Raw genomic sequence first — 21,037 nt, 5'->3', positions numbered from 1 at the left:
TCCCTCAGTACTGATCCTGTGACAGTGCAGGACTCCATCTGTACTGACCCTCTGACATTGCAGCACTCTCTCAGTACTACCCTCCGACCGTGCAGCACTCCCTCAGTACTGACACTCTCACAGTACAACAATCCCTCATTACCGACTTTCTGACAGTGTGGCACTCCCCCAGTACTGTCACTCTGACAGTGCTGCATTCCCTCAGGACTGACCCTCTGACTATGCAGCACTCCCTCAGTACTCACCCTCTGACATTGCAGCATTCCCTCAATAATGAACCCTCTGACAGTGTGGCACTCCCTCAATATTGTCCCTCTGACAGTGTGTCACTCCCTCAGAACTGACCCTCTGACAGTGCAGCACTCCCTCAGTACTGACCCTTTGCGAGTGTAGCACTCCCTCAGCACGGACTCTTTGGCAGGGTAGACCTCACTCAGCTCTGACATTTTGACAGTGTGGCACTACCTCGGTAATGATCCACTGACGGTGTAGCACACCCTCAGTACTGACCCCTCTGACAGTGCAGCACTCCCTCAGTACTGACCCTCTGACTGTACAGCACTCCCACAGTACTGACCCTCTGACATTGCAGCACTCCCTCAGGACTGACCATTTGGGAGTGTAGCACTCCCTCAGCACGGACTCTTTGGCAGGGTAGACCTCACTCAGCTCTGAGATTCTGACAGTGCAGTACTCCCTCAGTACTGACCCTCTGACAGTGCAGCACTCTCTCAGGACTGACCCTCTCACAGTTCAGCTCTCTCAGTAATTACCCTCTGACATTTCAGTGCTTCTTCCGTCCCGTTCCTCTGACAATGCTGCACTCCCTCTGTACTGACTCTCTGGCTTTGCAGGAATCCCTCAGTACTGACACACTGACTGTGCAGCACTCCCACAGTACTGAACCTCTGGCAGAGCAGCACTCCCTCAGGACTGACCCTCTTTATTTCTTGGGAAGTTTGGAGACATAGGGTTTGCTGATTCTGAGGAATCATGAGAGACACACGAAGCAAGCCCCATCTGAAACTCTGCAATAGACTATTCAGAGGTCCACAGTCACAGAGGTGCACAGCATGGAACCAGTCCCTCCTGTCCAACTCGTCCATACCAACCAGATATTCTCATCAAATTTCATTCCATTTGCTAGCACTTGGCTGATATCCCTCTAAACTCTTCCTATTCACATACTCATCCTGATACCTTTTAAATGTCGCAATTATCTCAGCCCCCATCACTTCCTCTGGCAGCTACCTGCATGCCCTTGAATAAGTGCTCAAACATTCATACTGTCGATACAAACTCTAATAAACACCAACCTACAAAAGGCTATCATTGTCATTTTCAACCGACCCTTAGCTTCTTCATTACGCTGATTTGAACAGAGGTAAAGAAACAGAGTTAGTGACCATCCACCGTGACTCTGTAATGAAGCTTTTCTTCAAATGTGGCTTGTATGCAATTCCCACACCCTCTAATAGTTGCCTGGAAGGTGGGGGTGGGGTGTCCTCTCCTGCTGCAGTCCTTGGGTGTCCCACAGTGATGTTAGGGAGGGAGCTCCAGGAGTTTGACCTGAACCATGTAAAGAGCTCTCTTACTGGAGTGCCTTTTTCAAGTTGGGAAGTTATTATAGACCAGAAGGACCCGAGAGCTGCTGTCTTGTCAGGGAGAGAGGCTGGTGGGTCACACACCTCAGGTGAGGGGCGAGGTTGAGAAGCTGGGGCCTGAGGGTGTGCTGCAGTGTCAAAGGAGCAGTGCTGAGGGAGAGCTGCACTGTCAGAGGGTCAGGACTGAGAGAGCACTGCACTGTCAGAGGGTCAGTACTGAGGGTTTGCAGCACCGTCAGGGGCCAAGGGGCTGTTGCAGTGTCAGAGGGTCAGTTCTGAGGGAGTACTGAATGATCAGAGGACGCGCCGCATTGTCTTAAAGTCAGTATGAAGGTCAGCCACACTGTGGGAGGGTCAGTATTCGTGCAATACCTCACTGTCAGAGGGTCAGTACAGAGGGAGTGCTGCAGTGTCATAGGAACAGTACTGACGGAGAGTCGCACTGATAGAGGGCCAATACCAAGGCTAATACCAATACCAATACAGAGGGTCAGTACAGAGGGAGTGCTGCAGTGTCATAGGAACAGTACTGACGTAGAGTCGCACTGACAGAGGGCCAATACCAAGGCCAATACCAATACCAATACAGAGGGTCAGTCCTGAGGGAGTGCTGCACTGTCAGAGGGTCTTTACTGTGGGAGAGCTGCATTGTCAGAGGGTCTGTACTGAGGGAGTGCTGCACTGTCAGAGGGTCAGTACTGAGGGAGTGCTGCACTGTCAGAGGGTCAGTACTGAGGGAACGCTGCACTGTCAGAGGGTCAGTAATGAGAGAGCGTTTCACTGTCAGAGGATCAGTACTGATGGAGTGCCAGACTGTCAGAGGGTCAGTACGGAGGGTGTGCTGCACTGTTGAAATGTTAATACAAAGAGAGTGCTGCAGAGTCAGAGGGTCAGTATTGAGGGAATGCTGTGGCATTAGCGGCTCATTTCTGAGGGAGTGCTGCAGTATGAAAGGATCAGTGCTGAGGGAGTGCTGCACTGTCGGAGATCGCTGCACTATCAGGGGTGCAGGACCAAGGGAGTGCTGCACTGCCACATTGTCAGCATGGAGGGAGAGCTGAACCGTCAGAGGGTCAGTACAGTCTCTCTCTCTCTCTGTCCCCCTCTCTCTGTCCCCCTCTCTCTGTAGTCCTCTCTCTCCCCCTCGCTCTCCCCCACTCTGTACACCTCTCTCTGTCCCCCTCTCTCTGAGCCCCTCTCGCTGATCCCCTCTATCTCCCCCGCGCTCTGTCCCCCTCTCTCTGTCCCCCTCTCTTTGTCGCCCTCTCTCTTTCCCCCTCTCTCTCTGTCCCCATCTCTCTCTGACTCTCTCTCTCTGACCCGCTCTCTGTCCCCCTCTCTCTTTCGCCCTCTCTCTGTCTCCCACTCTCTGTCCCCCCTCTCTGTCCCTCTCTCTCTGTCCCACTCTCTCTCTGCCCCCTCGCTCTTTGTTCCCCCCTCTCTCTGTGCCTCTCTCTCTGCTCCTCTCTCTGTTGCCTTCTCTCTGCCCACTCTCTGTCCCTCTCTCTCTGCCCCCTCTCTCTCTACCACTCTGTATCCCTCTCTCTGTCCCCCACCTTCTGTGCTATCTCCGTCTGACCCCACTTTATCTCCCGCCTCTTTGACCCCGTCTACCTCCCCCATTTCCGTCCCCCTCTCCCTGACCCTCTGTATTTCCCTCACTCTCTGTGTCCCTCTCTCTGTCGCCCTCTCTCTGTCGCCCTCTCTCTGTCTCCCCCTCTCTCTGTCCCCCTCTCTGTCCCCCCTCTCTGTTCCACTCTCTCTCTTCCCCCTCTCTCTCTGTCCCCCCTCTCTGTCTTCGCCCTCACTTTCCCCCCTCTCTCTGTCCCCCTCTCTCTCTGTCCCCCCTCTCTGTCCCCCTCTCTATCAGACACCCTCTCTCTCTGTCCCCCTCCCTCTCTCTGCCCCCTCTCTGTCCCCCGTTCTCTGACTCCCACTCTCTGGCGCACTCTCTCTCCCCCACTCTGTACCCCTCTCTCTGTCCCCCCCTCTGTCCCCCTCTCTCTGTCCCCCTCTCTCTCTATCCCCCTCTCTCTCTGACCCACTCTTTTTCTGTCCACCTCTCTCTGTCCCCCTTTCTCTGTCCCCTTCTATCTCCCACCCGCCTCTCTCTGTCCCTCCCTCTCTCTGTCCCCCTCTCTCTGTTACCCTCTCTCTGCCCCCTCTCTGTCACCTCTCTCTGTGACCCCGTCTCTCTGTCCCACTCTCTCTGTTCCCCTCTCTCTCTGACCCCCTCTCTCTCCTCCACTCTGTACCCCTCTCTCTGACCCCCCACACTGTCCCCCTCTCTCTCTGTCCCCCTCTCTCTCTGACACCCTCTCTCTCTCTGACACCCTCTCTCTCTGTCCTCCTCTCTCTGTCCCCCTCCCTCTGTCTCCCTCTCTCTGTTACCCTCTTTCTGCCCCCTCTCTGTCCCCTCTCTCTCTGTCCCCGTCTCTCTGTCCCCCTGTCTCTGTCCTCCTCACTCTGTCCCCGTGCTGTCTCTGTCCCCATTTCTTACTGTCCCCCCTCTGTCCCTCCTCTCTCTGTCCTCTCCCTCTCAGTCCCTCCCGCCCCCCCTCTGTCCCCCACTCTCTCCATCCCCCCACTCACTGTCCCCCTCTCTTTGTCCCCCTCTCTCTGACCCCCTCTCTCTGACACCCTCTCTGTCAGCTCTCTCGGTGTCCCCGTCTCTCTGTCCAACTCTCTTTGTTCCCTCTCTCTCTCTCTCTCTGTCCTCCACTCTCTGTCCCCACTCCCTCTGACCCCGCCTCTCAGTCCCCGTCTCCCTCTCCCCCTCTTTATGACACCCTCTATCTCCCCCACTCTCTGTGCCCCTCCCTCTGTCCCCACTCTCCTTGTCCCCCTCTCTCTGTCCCCCCTCTCTCTGTCCCCCACTCTCTGTCCCCCCCTCCCTCTGACCCCCTCTATCTCCCATTCTCTCTCAGTCCCCCTCTCTCTGACCCCCGCTCTCGGATCCCCTCTATCTTCCCCGCGCTCTGTCCGCCTCTCTCTGTCTCCCTCTCTCTGTCCCCCTCTCTTTGTCCCCCTCTCTCTGTCCCCCACTCTCTGTTCCCCCCTCTCTGTCCCCCCCTCTCTCTGTCCCCCTCTCCGTGAACCCCTCTCTCTCCCCTACTCTGTAACCCTCTCTCTGTCCCCCACTCTCTGTTCACCCTCTCTCTGACCCCTTCTATATCCCCCTGTCTCTTATCCCCTCTCTCTGACACTGTCGATCTACCCCCACTCTCTGTCCCGTCTCTCACTGTCCCCCTTTCTCTGTTCCCCCCTCTCTGACCCCCTCTATCTCCCCGTCTCCGTCCCGCCACGCTCTCTGTGCCCCCTCTCTCTGTCCCCCCTCTCTCTGTTCCCCCTCTCTCTGTCAAACCTCTTTGTCCCCCCGACTGTTCCCCCTCTGTCTGTCCCCCCTCCGTCCCTCTCTCTGTCCTCTCCTCTCACTCGTTCCCTCACTCGCTGCTCCCCCCCTCAGTCCCCCCTCTCTCTGACCCACTCTCTCTGTCCCCCCTTGCTCTGCCCCCCCATCTCCCCGCTCTCTGACCCCCTCTCTCTGTCGCTCTCTCTCTGACACCCTCTATCTCCCTCACTCTCTGTGACCCACTCTCTGTCGCCCTCCTTCTGCCCCCTCTCCCTCCCAAGCGCCTCTCTCTTCCCCCTCTCTCTGTCCCGCTCTCACTGCCCCCATCTCTCTCTGCCCCACTCTCTCTGTCACCCTCTCTCTGTCGCGTTCTCTATGCCCCTCTCTCTCTCTGCCCTTCTCACTCTGTCCCCCTCTCTCTCTGACCCCCCTATCTCCCCCCACTCTGTGCACCTCTCTCTGTCCCTCTCCCTCTGACCACCTCTATCTCACCCTCTCTCTTTCCCCCTCTCGCTGTCCCCCTCTCTCTCCCACCAGCTTCTCTCTATCCCCCCTCTTTTACCCCCTCTCTCTCTGTCCCCCTCGCTCTCTGTCCCGCTCTCTCTGTTTTCCTCTCTCCCACCCGCCTCTCTCTGATCCCCTCTCTCTCCCACCCGCCTCTCTCTCTGTCCCCCTCTCTCTGCCCCCCTCTCTCTGTCCCCTCTCTCTCCGCCGCTCTCTGCACACCTCTCTGTCGCTCTCTCTCTGCCCCCTCTCTCTCTGCCCCACTCTATCTCCCCCTCTTTCTGTCCCCCCTCTCTGACCCTCTCGATCTCCCCCACTCTCTGTCCATTCTCTCTCTGTCCCCCTCTCTTTGTCACCCCTCTCTCTACCCCCTCACTCAGTTCCCCTCTCTCTGTCGCCTCTCTCTCTGTCCCCCTCTCTCTCCGCCCCCTCTCTGTGTCCCACTCTCTCTCTGTCCCCCATCTCTCTGTCCCCTCTATCGGACCCCCCTCTATCTTCCCCACTCTCTGTGCTCCTCTCTGTGTCCTCCTCTCTCTGACCTCCTCTACCTCCCATTCTTTCTGTCCCCCTCTCTCTCTGACCCCCTCTATCTTCCCCATTCTCTGTGCCCCTCTCTCTGTCCCCCTCCTTCTGACCCACTTTATCTCTCCCTCTCTCTGTCCCCCTCTCTCTCCCACCTGCCTCTATCTATCCCTTCTCTTTCCCACACACCTCTTTCTCTGTCCCACTCTCTCTGTCCCCCCCTCTCTGTCCCCCTCTCTCTGTCCCCTCTCTAACTCCCCCGCTCACTGCCCCCTCTCTGTCGCCATCTCTCTGCCCCCCCTCTCACTGCCCCCCTTCTCTCTCTGACCCCCTCTGTCTTCCCCACTCTCAGTGCCCCTCTCTCTGTCCCCCTCTCTCTGACCCCCTCTCTCTCCCCCCCCCACTCTGTACCCCTCTCTCTTTCCCCCTCTCTCTCTGTCCCGATCTTTCTGTTCCCCCTCTCTTTGTCCCCCTCTCTCTCTTACCCGCCTCTCTCTGATACCCTCTCTCTCCCACCCGCCTCTCTCTCTGCACCCCTCTCTCTGTCCCCCTCTCTCTGTGCGCCCTCTCTCTGTCCCCCTCTCTCTGGCCCCCCTCACTCTGTCCCCTCTTTCTCTCCCGCGCTCTCTGAACAGCTCTCTGTCGCCCTCTTTTTTCCCCCATCTCTGCACCCCTCTATCTCCCCCTCTTTCTGTCCCCCCTCTCTGACCCTCTTTATCTCCCCACTCTCTGTGCCCATCTCTCTGCCCCCTCCCTTTGAACCCCTCTACCTCCCATTCTTTCTGTCCCCCTCTCTCTGACCCCCTCTATCTCCCCCATTCTCTCTGCCCCTCTCTCTATCCCCCTCTCTCTCTGTCCAGATCTCTCTGTTCCCCTTCTCTCTGGCCCCCTATCTCTCTTACCCGCCTCTCTTTGATACCCTCTCTCTCCCACCCGCCTCTCTCGCTGCCCCCCTCTCTCTGTCCCCCTCTCTCTGTGCGCCCTCTCTCTGTCACCCTCTCTCTGTCACCATCTCTCTTCCCCCCGCTCTCTCTGCCCCCACCTCTCTGTCCCCCCTTCTCTCTGACCCCCTCTATCTCCCCCTCTCTCTGCCCCCCTCTCTCTCTCTCCCCCTCTCTCTGACCCCCTCTCTCTCCCCCCCCCACTCTGTACCCCTCTCTCTGACACCCAATCTCTGCCCCCCTCTCTCTATCCCCCTCTATCTCCCCCTCTCTCTGCCCCCCTCTCTCTCTGTCCCCCTCTCTCTGACCCCCTCTCACTCCCCCCCAATCTGTACCCCTCTCTCTGACACCCAATCTCTGCCTCCCTCTCTCTATCCCCCTCTATCTCCCTCTCTCTCTGTCCCCCTCTCTCTGACACCCTCTATCTCTCCCACTCTCTGTGACCCACTCTCTGTCGCCCTCCTTCTGCCCCCCTCTCCCTTCCAAACACCTCTCTTTTCCCCCCTCTCTCTGCCCCATCTCTCTCTGCCCCTCTGTCTGTTGCCCTCTCACTGCCCCCTCTCTCTCTCTCTGCCCCCCTCTCTCTGTCACCCTCTCTCTGTCGCCTTCTCCATGCCCATCTCTCTCTCTGCCCCTCTCTCTGTTCCCCCCCTCTCTCTGACCCCCTCTATCTACCCCCACTCTCTGTGCCTCTCTCTCTGTCCCTCTCCCTCTGATCCCCACTATCTCACCGTCCCTCTGTCCCCCTCTCTCTCCAACCCGCTTCTCTCTATCCCCCCCTCTCTCTGTCCCCCTTGCTCTCTGTCCCACTCTCTCTGTTCCCCCTCTCTCTGTCTCCCTCTCTCTCCCATCCGCCTCTCCCCTCTCTCTGCCCCCCCTCTCTGTTCCCCCTCTTTCTGACCCCCTATATCTCCTCCACTCTCTGTCCTCTCTCTCTCTGACCCCCTCTATCTCCTCCACTCTCTGTCTCCTCTCTGTCTGTCCCCCTCTCTCTGTCACCCCCTCTCTGCCGCCTCACTCTGCCCCTCTCTCTGTCCTCCTCTATCTCTGTCCCCCTCTCTCTCTGTCCCCCTCTCTCTCTGTCCCCCCTCTCTCTGTGCCCCTTTCTCTGTCCCCCTCTCTCTGACGCCCTCTCTCTCCCCCAATATCTGTCCTCCTCTCTCTGTCCTCCTCTCTCTGACCCCCTCTACCTCCCATTCTTTCTGTCCGCCTCTCTCTGACCCACTCTATCTCCCCACTCTCTGTCCCCCTCTCTCTGACACCCTCTATCTCCCCCACTCTCTCTGCCCCACTCTCCTTCGCCCTCTCTCTGCCCCCATTTCTCTGCCGCACTCTCTCTGTACCCCTCTCTCGCTGTCCCCCTCCATCTCTGTCCCCCCTCCCTCTGACCCCCTCTATCTCCCCACTCTCTGTGCCCCTCTCTCTGTCCCCCTTTACCTCCCATTCTTTCTGTACCCCTCTCTCTGACCCCCTCTATCTGCCCCATTCTCTGTGCCCCTGACTTTGTCCCCTCCCTCTGACCCCCTCTACCTCTCCCTCTCTCTGTCCCCCTCTCTCTCCCACCTGCCTCTCTGAATCCCCCTGTCTCTCCCCCACCTCTCTCTCTGTCCCACTATCTCTGTCCCCCCCTCTCTGTCCCCCCTCTCTGACCCCTCTCTCTCTCTCTCCCACTCTCTGCCCCCCTCACTGCCCCCCTTCTCTCTCTGTCCCCCTCTCTCTCTCTGACCCCCTCTATCTCCCCCATCTTTCTCCCCCTCTCTCTGTCCCCTCTCTTTCTTCCCCGCTCTCTGCCCCCCTCTCTGTCGCTCTCTCTCTGCCCCCTCTCTCTCTGGCCCCTGTCCCCCCCTCTCTCTCTCCCCCACTCTCTCTCTCCCCCGCTCTCTCCATCCCCCCAATCTCTGCCCCCTTCTCTCTGACCACCTCTCTGATCCCCTCTCTGTCCCCCACTCTGTACCCCACTCTCTGATCCTCTTTCTGTCCCCCACGATGTACCCCTCTCTCTGTCCTCCACTCTCTGTTCCTCTCTCTATGTCCCTCTCTATTTCACCCTCTCTCTGTCCTTCTCTCTCTGACCCCCTCTCGTCTGTCCCCCTTTGTTGCCCTCTCTCTGCCCCTGTCTCTCTGCCCTCCTCTCTCTCTGACCCCCTCTCTCCATGTCCCCCTCTCTCTGTCCACCTCTCTCTCTGACCCCCTCTATCTACCCCCACTCTCTGTGCTCCTCTCTCTGTCCCTTCACCTCTGATCCCCTCTATCTCACCCTCTCTCTGTCCCCCTCTCGCTGTCCCCCTCTCTCTCCCACCCGCTTCTCTCTATCCCCCCTCTCTCTCTGTCCCCCTTGCTCTCTGTCCCGCTCTCTCTTTTCCCCCTCTCTCTGCCCCCCTCTCTGTTTCACCTCTCTCCGACCCCCTCTATCTCCTCCACTCTCTGTCTCCTCTCTGTCTGTCCCCCTCTCTCTGTCACCCCTCTCTCTATCCCCTCACTCTGCCCCCTCTCTCTGTCCCCCTCTCTCTCTCTGTCCCCCTCTCTCTCTGTCCCCTCTCTCTCTGTGCCCGTTTCTCTGTTCCCCACTCTCTGACAACCTCTATCTCCCCCACTATCTGTCCTCCTCTCTCTGTCCCCCTCTACCTCCCATTCTTTCTGTCCCCCTCTCTCTGACACCCTCTATCTCCCCACTCTCCGTACCCCTCTCTCTGATCCTCACTCTCTGTCCCCCTCTCTCTGTCCCCTCTATCTCCCCCACTCTCTGTCCCCCTCTCTCTGACACCCTCTATCTCCCCCACTCTCTGTCCCCCTCTCTCTTCCACCCGCCTCTCTCTATCCCCCCTCTTTGTCCCCCTCTCTCTCTCTGTCCCGCTCTCTCTGTTTCCCCTTTCTCTGACGCCCTCTCTCTCCCACCCGACTCTCTCTCTCTGTCCCCCTCTCTCTGTTCCTCCGTCCCCCTCTCTTTGTCCCCCTTTCTCTGTCCCCGCTCTCTCTTCCCTGCTCTCTGCCGCTCTCTCTCTGCCCCCTCTCTCACAGGCCCCTGTCCCCCTCTCTCTCTCTCTCCCCCACTCTCTCCACCTCCCCACTCTCTGCCCCCTTCTCTCTGACCACCTCTCTGATCACCTCTCTGTCCCCCACTCTGTACCCCACTCTCTGATCCCCTCTCTGTCCCCCACGCTGTACCCCTCTCTCTGTCCCCTACTCTCTGTCCCCTTCTGTCTGTCCGTCCCTATATCCCCCTCTCTCTGTCCCCCTCTCTCTGACCCCTTCTCGCTCTGTCCCCCTCTGTCGCCGTCTCTCTGTCCCCCTCTCTCTCTGCCCTCCTCTCTCTCTATCCCCCTCTCTCCATGACCCCCTCTCTCTGTCCCCCACTCTCTGTCCCCCTCTCTCTGTCCCTCTCTATATCCCCCTCTCTCTGTCCCCCTCTCTCTGTCCCCATCTCTCTCTGCTCCGTTCTCTCTGTCCCCCTCTCTTTCTGCCCCCCTCTCTCTCTCACTCCCCCGCTCTCTGTCCCCCCCTCTGTCGCCCTCTCTTGACTCCCTCTCTCTCTGCCCCTCTCTCTCTGACTCCCCCTCTCTCTTTCCCCTCTCTCTCTGTCCCCTCTCTCTCTGTCCCCCTCACTCTGTCCCCCTCTCTCTGCCCCCTCTCTCTCTCTCGCCCTCTCTCTGACCCCCCCTCTCTCTGCCCCCCTCTCTCTCTGTCCCCATCTCTCTGTCCTCCTCTCTCTGTCACCCCCTCTCTGCCCCCCTCTCTTTCTGCCCCCACTCTCTCTCTGTCCCTCTCTCTCTGCTCCCCTCTCTCTCTGTCCCTCTCTCTGTCCACCTCTCTCTGTTCCCCCTCTCTCTCTGTCCCCCTCTCTCTCTGTCGCCCTCTCTCTCCCCCACCTCTTTGTCCCCCTCTCTATGTCCCATCTCTCTCTGTCCCCCTCTCTCTCTGTCCCCCCTCTCTCTAACCCCCTCTATCTCCCCCTCTCTCTGTCACCCTCTCTCTGTCGCCATCTCTCTGCCCCCTCTCTCTGTCCCCCTCTCTCTCTGACTCCCTCTCTCTCTCCCCTCTCTCTTTGTCCCCTCTCTCTCTGACCCTTCACTCATTATGTCCTCCCCTATTTCTCTCTCTGCCTCGCTCCCTCCCTTCCCTCTCCCTCTCCCTCTCTCTCTCCCTGATGCTTCGCTCTCTCTCCATCTTCTCTCACTCTCGATCCCCCGACCTTGGTCTTTCTCTCCCCACTGCCATCCGTTTCTCTCTGACTGAATATCTCTCCCTCCTGTGCCGCACTTCCTCTCTCTCTGACACACTCTGTCTCCCTGGTCCTTCCCTCTCCCTCTGACCCAGAGACAGGGGGTTGGTGGTGAGGCTGCGTGTGGGTCAGGGGGTGGGGGTGGAGGTGAAATGATCGAGAGATGTGGGAAGTAGTAGGTGGGGAAAATGGGGTAGAGACGGAATTGCGGGAGGGAGACAGAGACGGCAGGGGAGAGAGAGAGAGTGAGGGTGAGGGGAAGAGAGAAGAATGGAGGCAGGTGGAGAAGCTCATGTTGGGGGTGTGAGAGAGAGAGGTGAAGAGTGAGGCAGAAAGAATAGTGGAGGCAGGTGGAGAAACCGGGGTTGGGGGGGATGTATGAGAGGGTACGAGATAGAGTGAAAGGGAGAGGTGGTGAGAAAGAGGGAGTGTGCAGAAAGAGATAGAGAGGGAGAGAATTGAGGAGGAAAAGTGGGGGAGAGGTAATGGGGAGGCCAGGTTGGAGTGGGTGGGACAGCGGGAGTTAAACCCAGCTCCTGAGCTCAGTGGTCGGTCCCCTTCCCTTCCCTGAGGACCAGGACTTGGGGCTGAGTCTGTCTCTCTCCAGCTCAGTTTCTCCAACACAAAGACACACAACAACTTCGGTCACTCTGCTGCTCGGCACGCTTTAATCAACATTTTTATTGGTTACAAATGGAAGTGATGGATACAATCATTGGAATGGTGCCTTTTCTCACTGGCCCCTGAGTTGTGAGAAACATTGAAATGTTTCCCTGTAACCCCCCTGGGGGATAAGGATGGACAAACCAGCACTACCCTAAGTCTGTTACCATAGCGACAGGCGACTCCATCGCTAAAACACTGAACTGAAATGAGAAAATCCCGGATGGTGTGATTAATGAGGGAATTTGATTGATGGATGGATTTGGGTGAAGGGATATTTCAGCACATTCTTCAGCTGCTGCCTGAACTTAGTCTGGGTCACGACATATATCACGGTGTTTGTGCAGCAACTGAGGAGCTGCAGCATGAAGCCGAATTCCTGCACCACGGGATGGAGATACACAGACCGATACCACATCCACCACATCCGTCTCCATATAGAATACAGCATTAACATTGACCATAACAGGATAAAATTGGCCGAGATCCCCAACAGTAAAATGGTGGATTTTTCTCGGTTTCTCATTTCAGTGTCAGACTGAGCGTCCCCATTGGTGTGAGCGCGGAGTCTCCTGCGGGCTCTGCTGGTCACTAAAATGTGTCTGACGGTGAGAACATTGAGCAGCAGAATTAGGAAAAATGGGACACACGGGGTTAGACTGTAGTGGAGGAGCTCGATTGTGATGCAGACAATGGATAATCGAAAAGCGCGTGTTACATCACAAAACCAGGGATTGTTCCCCAGCCGATAGCGAGCCGTGAGCATAAAATACCAGGGAATGTTTTTTAAACAGCTCAGCACAGTCACTGCTCCCAGAACCACAGCCGCCGTTTTCTCACTGCAATATTTACTTTTCAGCTTCTGGCAACAAATGGCCACAAACCTATCAAAGGTGAAAGTGACGGTGAACCAGACAGAGCAGTCAGTGGCTGCATAAAGCAGGACGGCGTGGATATTACACACGGGGACAGAGTCCTTCAGGAAAAAAAACTGTTCCCCATAAACAATGGGAATGTGTCTCAGGATCAGGTCGAGGATAATGACCAGGAGATCCGCCGCTGCCATGGCCCCCAGGTAACGTCTGACACATGGAGACAATCCACAATCTTTATAAAGCAGGACGTAGATGGTCACGACGTTAGCTGTGAGGAAGGAAAACAAACCCATTATCCATCAGACTGGAGGCAAAGGGACACGTTTGATTGGGGAACCAGTGAGATTTTCAAATGTGTCCCTGTATTCAGGGATTTATTAAAATAATTGGAGATGGAATAACAAATGGGAAGGTTGGATTTACTGACAAAAATGTGACATAAACCACAAGAAACCCTCCCTCCCCAAACACACAGAGACACATTCATAAAGACAGATGGTTTCTAGAACATTCCCACACACTCGATCACTCGAGAGCAGACACAGGTCACTGCTTCCCAGTTCCTAATGCGGAAGGTGGAAATGTTGCTGTCCTGAAGGATTCTCTCCCACTTTCCTGAAGACAAACGGAGTTTGGGAATTTCAGTATTTTGGTCTAAATTCTGGTCGATCCTGTGTCGGGAAGTAATGTAAATGCAGGGAAAACGTATTCACCCCTTTAACTGCCTGAGGGGCCTTCGGAACAGTGTCTCCTTCTCCCTGGAACGGGATCTCTTCGCTCGGGATCTTATCGTTTGTTCAATTCACTGACGTCCGGCCGTTCACAAACAATGTCAGGGACAGAACGTGCCAGGGAATGTCATTTATAGAATGTCAGGGACAGAATGTTCCGGGGAATGTCAGTTATAGAATGCCAGGGACAGAACGTTCCAGGGAATGTCATTTATAGAATGTCAGGGACAGAATGTTCCGGGGAATGTCAGTTATAAAATGTCAGGGACAGAACGTTCCGGGGAATGTCAGTTATAGAATGTCAGGGACAGAACGTTCTGGGGAATGTCAGTTGTAGAATGTCAGGGACAGAACGTTCCAGGGAATGTCATTTATAGAATGTCAGGGACAGAACGTTCTGGGGAATGTCAGTTATAGAATGTCAGGGACAGAACGTTCCGGGGAATGTCAGTTATAGAATGTCGGGGACAGAATGTTCCGGGGAACTCCTTGATCTGCCCATCACCTTCCCCCACTACCCACTCCATCAACATGATATCCTGTGCCTGGACATACTGTAACATTAATGGGGTGAGTGACGGAGGATCCAATCACAGGAATTGGAACTAAAGGCATTGCCAGATCAGCTGAAAGGGTGAGATATACCACATTCTCAATCCACCTCACAGAACCTGCCCAGACACCAGAAACCCAGAGGAGATATCTGTTCACCGTGGAACACTGTACAGACCAGGCCAGTGTCCTTCTCAGTACAACCCAGCAATCTGTCCAGATTCATCCATTACACTGGTCAATACAATCCAGCAATCTGTCCAGAGGGGAACAATGCACAGACCACAGCAGTGCATTGATCTGTAAACCCGGACGAGATATCTGTCCAGCACCGGAGATGTGTAGACCACTGCAGTGCATTAATATATAAACCCGGACTAGATATCTGTCCAGCACCGAGAGCTGTGCAGACCACAGCAGTGCATTGATCTATAACCCCGGACTAGATATCTGTCCAGCACGAGGAGCTGTGCAGACCACAGCAGTGCAGTATCTATAAACCTCAACCAGAATGACTGACCAGCACAGCGAACTGTGCAGTGATCACCCGTGAATTAATTTGCAAACCTGGAGCAGTTACCCTCTAAGTGAGAAGGACTGTGTACCCCACCCTACTGCATTGATCTGTAAACCAGGAGCTGTTACCCTCCCAGCATGTAGGACTGTGTACCCCACCCCAGTGCATTGCTCTTTAACACTGCGTTAGATCACTGCCCAGTGTGGGGAAACTTGCAGCCCGCGCTGGAAGTGACAGGATGTGCAGCTCCATATCTGCATTGTGCCCTGACAAGGGTGTGCTGCGGGTGTGAACATCACTGCCAGAGAGAGATGGCGGGGGAATCAGTTTAAATATCACCACATGGGACGGGTTTGGGAAGTAGACAGAGAGGGGGAGACTGAGAGACAGTGTCATGGAAGGATGTGTTCCCAGGTTTCAGAATGCTGAAATATAGACACTTCGATAACATCCTGTAACATGAGCCTGTCTTCCCAGGAAAGATGGGGAAAAGGGATATTGGTGTGAGGTCAGATGATGGAGAGTATTGGATGAGCATTTGTTCTACAGCTTTGTAATGGAGTCCTTCATGGCTGCAGGTACACACAATCACCCAGATGCCCTTGGATATTCTGTGATCCCTGACACTGGTGCCCAATGGGCACATGATTAATCTTTCTCAGGTTGGAGCGGCCCTGCACAGTTTACCCTGAGCATGGCAGATAAGGGACAATTACACCACGGTTTGTCAACAGGGGCACTGAGGTCCTGGTGGATGGGCTAGTACAGAGCGGGACCATTCTCTTCCCAGAGGAGGCCAAACGACCAGACCCATCGCGCATGTTCTGAGTTCACCACACAGCTCAGTGCAGTATCTGGGGTCTGAAGAAATATCCAGCAATACAGGACAAGCATCAATAACCTTCCCCACGCTGTCAGGATAAGGGTCACCGTATTCTCTCTGCTCTCTCACAATCACTGTACATCTGTTATAGCACCGACCCCTGAACAAGGCTCATGGTTCACCACTCTCACTGTCGCATGCTGCACCTTCTCTCTCTATCTCTGTCTCCGTCTCTCTCTCTCTCTCTCTCTCCCTCTCTCTTCCCCCCTCCCTCCACTTCACCCCCACACTAATAACACTGCATGGATGCAACACTGTGGACTGACTCCCTCTGGACACCTCACCATGACCCCCTCCCCACTTACACTAACACTAACAGAAGGAGAGAGAGTGCAATAGGCCATTCCTTCTCAGGCAGATTACATTTTCTCCCTCTCTAAGTTGAATCACACAGTAATGTCATCCTCTCCCAAACTGGACCATGTGAGGTCTCCTTGTACATTGTCCAAACTATGTCTCCATCACATTCCCTGTTCCATGTAGGTGCATCATTCCTGCTGTCATACACAGAGCAATACCCTTCGCAGAAAATGGTCTTGGTCAACTTGAAGATATATTTATATGTCCCTGCTTCATTAAAAAATAAAAATGTTTAATTTATTTAGAATACCTGTGTTAAACTGAATGCAATTTTTAAAGAAATATAGAAATTGCTGGAAAAGTCGGCAAGTCTCTCAGTACCCAGATGCTGGATAGTTGTACCATCCTCCACCACTTCATCTAGCAGCTCATTCCATACGCACACCACCCTCTGTGTGAAATGTTGCCCTTTAGGCCTCCTCAAAACCTTTCCCCTCTCACTTTCCACCAATGCCCTCTATTTTTGGACGACCCTAACCTGGGGAAAAACCCCTGACTGCTCACCCTATCCATGACCATTCTGATTTTATAAACCTTTACTGCTGCGAAATGTAACTCCAATCAACACGGATGGATGTACTTTCACTCATTCTGGACCTAAATTCTGAAATGCAATATTGATACCGCTTCCTTCTCCATCAAGTCACAATTTTAAATCCATTTTAATCAGTTTGTTCAGATGTATCCTGAGACACTTCTGTGGGCTTTACACCTGGACCTTTGTGCCCGGAGGTAGGGACGAGCATCACTCAGCAATACCCATAAAGCTGTAACATTATTCTCCTGTGTGTTTGTTCATCAGACTGTCCTTACATGCTGGGACATACCTCTGCAACAGGCAAGACTTGAATCCAGGCGTTCTAGTCCAGAGCTAGGAACACTACCACACAAGTACGGGAATTGGATTCAAATCCAGAGCTCTGGCTCAGAGCCAGGGATAATACCCACTACACTAACATATCCAGATTTTGGGTCATATTTTAGTGCCCACGTTTAGCTCAGTGTGGATTTATTATAATCAGGTTACCATTACTGAACCACACAAAACACTTTGTATTGTTAAGCAAACGCAAGATATTTGTCTCAACTGTAGGATATTGAGTGTACCTGCTGTGCCATCAAAATTAACTATAAAAATCTTTAATTGCTATTATCTGTAGTCTACAATATTAGGGAAAGAAATCCTGCAGACACACTCTGCACAATGAAGGGTCTCAAATAGACATTTATTACTGAACACCAGAGACAAAGGAAGAGCTTAATTTCTTAGCCCAAAACACCTATCACACTTACCCAAAGGGAAATATTGATTATATAATTGCAATACTCAAACAGTTTGCCATTCATCTTTCCATCATAGTTTGAGTAACATTTTTCTGGATCATAAACGTGTTGTTTTAGCAGATTAAAGAAACTAGCATGACTTGTTCCTAAAACTGACCCTGACCCAGTCTGAGACCAATATCATCGGCCATATCACCAACCTGGTTACATTTAACATTTGTCGTGAGCAGTGAAGGAGTGGGACTAGAAAAGGAAACAGTGACCCAAAAAGTCGGGGAACTATAGACGGGTGAGCCTGATGTCAGTGGTGGGTAAGTTGTTGGAGGGGATTCTGAGGGACACGATTTACATACATTTGGGAAGGCAAGGGCTGATTGGGGTAGACAACGTGTCTTTCTGTATGAGAAATCATGTCTCATTAATTTGGTTGAGTTTTTTGAAGAGATGACAAAGAAGATTGATGAAGGCAGTTTGGTGGACATTGTCTATATGGACTCCAGCAAGGTGTTCATTTAAAGAACAAAGACCAAAGAAAATTTGCAGCCCAGGAACAGGCCCTTCGCCCTCCAAGCCTGAGCCGATCCAAATGTACTGTCTAAATCTGTCGGTCAATTCCTAAGCATCTGTCTTCCTCTGCTCCCCACCTCCTCATGCATCTGTCCAGACGCATCTTAAATGAATCTACCGTGCCTGCCTCCACCACCTCTGCGAGCAACGTGTTCCAAATGCCCACCACCCTCTGTGTGAAGTACTTACCGCGTGTATCCCCCTTAAACTTTCCACCTCTCACTTTGAAAGCACGACCTCTCGTTATTGAATCCTTCAACCTGGGAAAAAGCTGGTCTCTATCCACCCTAGCTATATCCTTCATGATTTTGAAAACGTTAATCAGGTCCCCCCCCCCCCCAGTCTCCTTTTATCTCGTGAAAATAAACCTAACCTACTCAGCCTGCCTTCATAGCTAGTATTTCATTCTGATTGATAGACAGATTAGTAAGTTTCAGTCACATAAGATACAGAGGAAGCTAGTCACAAATGGCGTGAAGGAAGAGGGATATTTTTCAGCCTGGAGGCTTGTGAGCAGCAGTGTGCTGCAAGAATCAGTACTAAGTTCACTGCATATCATCATTTATGTAAAGGATTTAGATGTGAATATTGGGGCAACAGTTAGTAAGTATACAGATGACATCAGAAAGGTGGTGTAGTAGATTATCTCAGAGTAAAACAAGACCGCATTTAGATAGGACAAAGAGGCAAGGAGTGACAGATGAAGTTTAATTTAGATAAATATGAATCTTTGCATTTTGGGAAGGCAAATCAGGGCAGACATTATATACTTCATGGTCAGGTCCTAGGGCATGTTGTGAAACAAAGGGGCATAGGGCTGCAGGTTCATTGTTCCTTGAACGTGGAGTCGCAGGTAGACAGTGTAGTGCAGAACTCATTTGGCACATTTGCCTTAATCAGTCAGAGCATTGAGTATAGGAGTTGTGGTGGTATGTTGCATCTGTAGAGTATGTTGGTGAGGTCGCTTTAAGAATACTGTGTACAACTCGTTTTCTGCAGAAATGACTTACACGGATGTTCCAGGACTGGAGGTTTGAGCTATAGGGAGAGGCTGCTTAGGTTGAGGTGTTTCCCCCTGGAGTGTCAGAGGCTGAAGGGTGACATTATAGAGGTTTACAAAACCATCAGGGGCATGGATATTCTGAACAGCCACGTTCTGCTCCCAAGGATAGGGGAGTGCAGTACAAGAGGGCAGAGGTCGAAGGTGAGAGGGTGAATGATTTAGAAGGGACCTGAAGATAAATGTTTCACACAGAGAGTGGTGTGTACAGGAAGTGCTGTCAGAGGAAGTGCTGAAGGCGGTTTCAATCACACATTTAAAAAGTATCTGAAAGAAGAGGGATATTGACCAAATGCTGGCAAATGGGACCAGATCGGATTTGATATCTGATCGGAGTGAACACATTGGACTAACGGGTCTGCTTTCGTTCTGCATGACTCTCTGATTCGAGCAGAGGGATGATGAAAAATTCTGTAAAGTCCTTTCAAGTCGTACTTCTCTTCTCTGGAAGTTTATCGTGCCTCTATGTTCACATTGATTGAAAGCTGCATTTGTTAAATATTTGACAAAGAAGTGAGTAATGGATAATGGGATACAGACAGGAAAGTGGGGCTGAGACCCCAACCTGATCAGCCAGAATCTTACTGCCTGGTGGAGAAAGCTCAAAGTATCTAATGACCCACTCCTGTTCCTCACTCCCATGTTCCTGTGTTCCATTCAGCTCCTCAAACCTGCTAGACAGGAACAGTTGGAGGCCACTTGCTCCTATAACCTGGTGCACAGAAACAGAGGAGACCATTCAGTCCCTCAAGACTGTCACACCCGCTTTGAGGTGATTTGGGAAATGTAATTGGAAAATCCAGGCTGGGTATGAAAGAGGCCCCTGATCTCTCTTTAGAAAGCTTCCCCTACCTGCAGCTTGAGCTCTATGTGTTGGTCATGTTATAGACCCAGATTCACTGAGCAAACAGCCCACATACCTCACCCAGAGATGGCTCACAAAATCATCTAATCTCCCTGACTGCAATATGCAATACCAGAACATTCATAAAAATAACACCCACTAACTTTCCACGAACAGAAGGGGAGAACATCAGAAACAGGGGCATGTCTTTCACTCCCCAAACCTGCCTTGCCCTACACTAAGATCATGGCTGATCTGCTTCTGGCCTCAAATCCTCTTTCATACCCAATTCTTCATAGCCCTCACCTCTCTGACAGGTCAATATCCATCTACCTCCTCTTCAAATACTTTCAGTCATCCAGCACTCCGAACACTCTTGAGAAGTGAAATCCTGACATTCAATACCACCTGTTTGAAGATAACACGTGCTGCTCCGATATCATGGTTTATTGATGTGAACAAAAGAGGTTGAGGCAAGGTTCCCGGTAAAAATGACCGACCCTGATATCAAGACAATGGTTGACTTCTGTTGACATCACGGAGCTGAAACGAATGGGAATCAGAGTAAACTCTGCAGTGTTTGGAGTCAAACATGGCACAAAGGAAGATGTTCATCATCTCAGTCCTGGGTCACCTCTGTGGGAGATCCTCAGTGTAGCTTCCTCTTCACAAACATCATTAGCTGCTTCATGAATGTCTCCCTACCCTCACCCGCCCCACCATAAGATCAGAAGTGGGGATGGTCACTGAAGATTCAACAATGTTCAGAACGTTTTGTCCCCCGTCAGCTCCTGAACTGGTCTGTGTCCATGTGCAGCAAGATCCAGGCTCCATTCAGGCTTGTGCTATTAAAGTATCAGTAACAATCATGTAACAGCACTGCCTGACACTGCACATTGCCACAGTAAAAAAAGAGTTCATTCATCACATAACGCTGGTTTCACGGGAATATGAGGAAGCCATTCAGCCCATTGACATTATTGGAGAAGAACAGGGATAGCCCATTCAGTGCCTCTAGCTTATTACTCAGGAAGAGAAGGAGTCTAGTGTGATGGACCACACCAGAGCCCCTCGAAAATATTTGAAGGCAACATCCTAGAGCTTTATGTTTTCTTATTTTAAAGGAAATGTAAAGTGTCTGTTCCAGATGCAATGTGACTGGTCAGACTCCTCGGTGTGAAGCAAAATACCATCTATTTCACCATGAAAGAAGAACTAACACCACAGAAAGAGGAATTTAGAATAACGTAATTCTATTGGACAGCATAACAGAATAAGAGATCTAGGAACTATTACTAATGAACTGTTCCAATATAGGGAAATCCCATAAACACAGCCCTTGGCAAAAAGAAATATTCAGACACAGATTGTCACAAACATTTCTCCAATCCAGGAATTAAAAACAGCATCAAGAGAAAATTCAGAGAGAGTAGCAGCCAGGAGACATTCACTGAAGCTTCCAACTCTATGGAGACCCCAATAGTTTCTGATGTTACTGAGAAACCAAAACCCAGAGATCCTAACCTGTGAGAGCTGGCCACACCCATTCAGGCTGCGTT

The sequence above is a fragment of the Chiloscyllium punctatum genome, chromosome 30, assembly GCF_047496795.1.
Source record: "Chiloscyllium punctatum isolate Juve2018m chromosome 30, sChiPun1.3, whole genome shotgun sequence".
NCBI lineage: Eukaryota > Metazoa > Chordata > Chondrichthyes > Orectolobiformes > Hemiscylliidae > Chiloscyllium > Chiloscyllium punctatum.
This window is presented reverse-complemented; position numbering follows the sequence as displayed.